The sequence below is a fragment of the Capra hircus genome, unplaced genomic scaffold (assembly GCF_001704415.2).
Source record: "Capra hircus breed San Clemente unplaced genomic scaffold, ASM170441v1, whole genome shotgun sequence".
NCBI lineage: Eukaryota > Metazoa > Chordata > Mammalia > Artiodactyla > Bovidae > Capra > Capra hircus.
In genome coordinates this window covers 1,641-5,909 of record NW_017218284.1, presented here as the reverse complement: position 1 = coordinate 5,909, position 4,269 = coordinate 1,641, and the positions used below count along the sequence as shown (strand labels likewise).

Genomic DNA, 4,269 nt, shown 5'->3' with positions numbered 1-4,269 from the left:
GAGGGATTTGGGCAAAGTCCCAGGTGCCTGGAAGGCGAGCAGCTCAGGATCTCAGGGTCAAGGGCGGTGTTTGGGGCTGAGAAGCTCCATGTTGGGGATTCCCCTTCTCCTCGAGTTTCACTTTCTCTCTCACAACCTGTGTTTAGCCCTGCTGCCTGGACACTGGTGATGCGGCCCCTGTTCTCACTGCCACTGGGTGGTGCCCGGTTTCTGGAAAAACCAATCAGCGTCTCCTCGGTTCCCGGTTATAGTCTCCAGGGACCCGCCCGGACTCCGCTTCCCAGACCCAGAGGACGGGGAGTCATGGGGTGGCGAATCCTCCTCCTGCTCATCTCGGGGGTCCTGGTCCTGACCGAGACTCGGGCGGGTGAGCGCGGGGTCGGGAGGGAACGACCTCTGCGGGGAGGGGCGTGGGGATCTCCAGGGAGTCTGGGGGGCAGGACCCCAGGGAAAGAGCAACCCCGACGCCCCTGCCCAGACCCGCCCAGGGGCCTGTCCTGTCCCTCCCTTGAATATTGACCCCTCTTCTCTTCCCTCTCCGAAGTTCGGGCCGATTTTCGACCTCTTCCATCTCGCTGGCCCTCGCTCCCTCCTCCCTCCCGGGTCCCATCACCTCGGACCCGGGACCCGCGCCGGGAGGAGGTCGGGCCGGGTCTCACCCCTCCCCGCCCCCAGGCCCCCACTCCCTGAGGTATTTCGGCACCGCCGTGTCCCGGCCCGGCCGCGGGGAGCCCCGCTTCATCTCTGTCGGTTACGTGGACGACACGCAGTTCGTGCGGTTCGACAGCGACGCCCCGGATCCGAGGATGGAGCCGCGGGCGCGGTGGGTGGAGCGGGAGGGGCCGGAGTATTGGGATCGGAACACGCGGAGAGTCAAGGACGCCGCACAGACTTTCCGAGTGAACCTGAACACCCTGCGCGGCTACTACAACCAGAGCGAGGCCGGTGAGCGACACGGCCGGGTCCGGGTCTCGCCCCCATCCCCAGGGACCGGCGGGGTCGCCCCGACTCTGCGGGTCCGAGGGTCACCCCAGCACTGCGGGACACACCCGACCTCCGGCCCAGGAGGAGCTCCCGTGGGCTTGAGCCGGTTTCATTTCAGTTTGGGTTTAATCACCGCGGGTGGTCTGGGCGGGTCAGGGTCTCACACCGTCCAGGTGATGTACGGCTGTGATGTGGGGCCTGACGGGCGTCTCCTCCGCGGGTATGAGCAGCACGCCTACGACGGCAGAGATTACCTCGCCCTGAACGAGGACCTGCGCTCCTGGACCGCGGCGGACGCGGCGGCTCAGATCTCCAAGCGCAAGTTAGAGAAGGAAGGTGTTGCGGCGCGTGTGAGGATCTACCTGGAGGGCCGGTGCGTGGAGTCGCTCCGCAGATACCTGGAGACCGGGAAGGACACGCTGCTGCGCGCAGGTACGAGGGGCCCGGGGCCGCCCTGATCTCCCCTCGGGCTGGAGCTGGGTTCCCACGAGGAGAGGAAAGTGGGGTCCCTGTGGGAACAGCGCCCCAGGTTCTTGTCAGGAGAGGGAGGAAATCCGCCCGGGTTTTCAGATTCTGTACAAGACAGTCCACCAGTGGCCCCACTTCTCTCAAGGACAATCAAGGAATCCAGTGTCTTTGAGGAAGAAGCAGGAAAACAAACCATCCCTGAAATAGCTGGTCAGCGGTGCCCTTTGACCGTAGCCACCATCCTGTGATCCATGACTTTCTCCCGTAAGGCCTGTTCTCACCCTGAGAGCATCTTAGGAGGCCTGACTCCAGCTTTTCTGAGTCATTCAGCCTCCACCAGAGTCAGGACCTTAAGTCTGTTTTCTCCCCTCACATTTTTAGAGCTCCTATCCTAGTCTCTCATTCTAAGAAATTTCCAAGGACTAATATAGATCATCCCTGATCTCCGAGATGAGGCTGTTATCTAGCTCTCGTGCTGCTTTTTTCAAAACCATGCTCCTGAATGTTCTGTAGCTCAGAGGGTAAAAAATTTCATAATAAGTCTGGGGATCTGATGTACAGCCTGGTGACTATAGTTAGTCCTGTATTGTATACTTTAAAATTCATCTTAATCATTCTCATCATCCCTGTCAAATAGACGCACACATAAGGTAAGTTGATGAATACATTAATTACCTTCACAGTGTCCATATATATCAAAGCAACATGTAGTACACTCTAAATGTGTACAATTTTTGTTAGGTATACGCCGGTAAAGCTGGGTAAAACTCACTGTTTTGTTCGTTCTCAGGATGGTCACATGACACTGCTTCAGTGACCCATGAAGGTAACACAAACTGTGAATTTTCTGATTTTTCCTCAGACCCTCCAAAGGCACATGTGACCCGACACCCCCATCTCTGACCGTGACGTCACCCTGAGGTGCTGGGCCTTGGGCTTCTACCCTGAGGAGATCTCACTGACCTGGAAGCACAATGGGGAGGACCAGACCCAGGACATGGAGCTAGTGGAGACCAGGCCTTCAGGGACGGGACCTTCCAGAAGTGGGCGGCCCTGGTGGTACCTTCTGGAGAGGAACAGAGATACACATGCCGTGTGCAGCATGAGGGCTTCAGGAGCCCCTCACCCTGAGAATGGGGTAAGGAGGGGGATGGGATGGAGCTTCCACTCAGATAAAGCAGGAGCCCTTCAGGACTCAGTTCAGCAAGATCAGGACTCAAGCCTGAGGTCAGGGCCCTTTCCTTTCCTCCACAGAATCTCCTCAGCCCTCCGTCCTCACCATGGGCATCATTGTTGGCCTGGTCCTCCTTATGGTGGCTGTGGCGGCTGGAGCTGTGATCTGGAGGAAGGAGCACTCAGGTAGGGAAGGGAGGGAGGATCTGAGTTTTCTTGTCTCAGTGGGGTTTCAAGCCGAGGTAGAACTTTACCTGCCTGGTTACTGGAAAGTACCCTCCACACACATGTGGAGTCTGGAGCTGAGGCTAACATTTTTCTTTTCTAAAGCACGTGTGAAAATAAAAGAGAAATTTTTCAGCTTCCTAATTCCAGTTAGGGACCAGGTTTCCAGCACTTGAATGTCAGAGGGAGGTCCTTGTGAGGACCTCCAGGAGGGCAGGTGTCCCAGTCCTTACACATCTCCCTTCTCTGTGTTCCTGATCCTATCATGAGTTTTGACCCCAGTTCCAGAAAGTTCTGTGGGGTCTGGGACTAGGGGTTGCTCTAGGATCTCATGACTCAGCATTCTCCCTGGCCTCTCAGGTTATATTTTCTTCTCACAGGTGAAAAAGGACAGATCTACACACCAGGCTGCAAGTAAGTGTGGAGGGGGTGATTCCTGAGACCTGTGAGGGTGCAGACAGGAGGCCATGGGGGCTCATCCTCCTCAAAGTGCCTTCTCCAGTTTCTCTCCTGTGGGTTCTGACCACGTCCTGGTCCTGTTCTCCCCCAGGCAGTGACAGTGCCCAGGGCTCTGATGTGTCTCTCACGATTCCTAAAGGTGAGACCCTGGAGGGTCTAGATTGGAAGGAATATTGGGACAGAGGGGACACATTGGGTGGTGGGGATCTTTGAGTGGTACATGTGAGCATGTCGGGGGCTGTGGAGAATATGAGTGCTTATATGACTGACCTGACTGGTCCCTGATTCTTTTCTCTCACAGTGTGAGATGCTGCCTTGTGGGGACTGGGTGATGCTGCATCCGCTATGTGACATCAGATCCCCAGACCCTCTTTCTGCAGCTGCATCTGAATGTGTCTGTGCCTAGTAGCATAACATGAGAAGCTGGGGAGACTGATTACCCTGCCCACTGCGCCCACTCCCGCCCTTACCTGTGTTCTCCTCCCTGATATACTGTCCTGTTCCAGCAGAGACGGGGCTGGGCCGTCTCAATCCCTGTCTTTGCTTCATATGCACTGAGTAATGATGTCTTATTTCCTCTTTGAAAATAAAATCTGTATATATGAATCTGTTTTTCTAATTGGTGCCATGAAGGGGGATTGGATAATAAAGGTGAGGATTCCTAAAGTTTGAAAGGAATAAACTGAAACATTGAGAACCTTCCAGATCCATCCACAGGTTTGCTGTGCTGAGTCAGCTGCAGGAAGGAAAGGCGGAGGCTGTGAGGAGCTGAGTGTGGACAGGGCCTGTGCCCAGTCAGTGATCCGTGCCTGGTGGGCATGCATGCAGTGTCCATGCACTGCCCATGGTCACTCCTTGGCTGGTCCTCGTCTCCATTCCTTTGTCCTTGTCCCTTCAGTAAATCCTTGTCCCACCAAGGACCTGTGATGATGGACTCCGAAGTCACCTGAGCCATGTTGT

General features: G+C 56.0%; 1 pseudogene across 1 annotated transcript; it reads left to right on the top strand.

Moving 5' to 3' along the window:
* Positions 1-302: 302 nt before the first annotated feature.
* LOC102171558 lies at positions 303-3,912 on the top strand (annotated as a pseudogene). The gene is made up of 8 exons (XR_001917813.1): positions 303-367; positions 676-945; positions 1,141-1,416; positions 2,315-2,590; positions 2,707-2,811; positions 3,231-3,264; positions 3,401-3,448; positions 3,611-3,912. The product of XR_001917813.1 is annotated as a BOLA class I histocompatibility antigen, alpha chain BL3-7-like (transcript).
* The last annotated feature ends 357 nt before the right edge of the window (positions 3,913-4,269 follow it).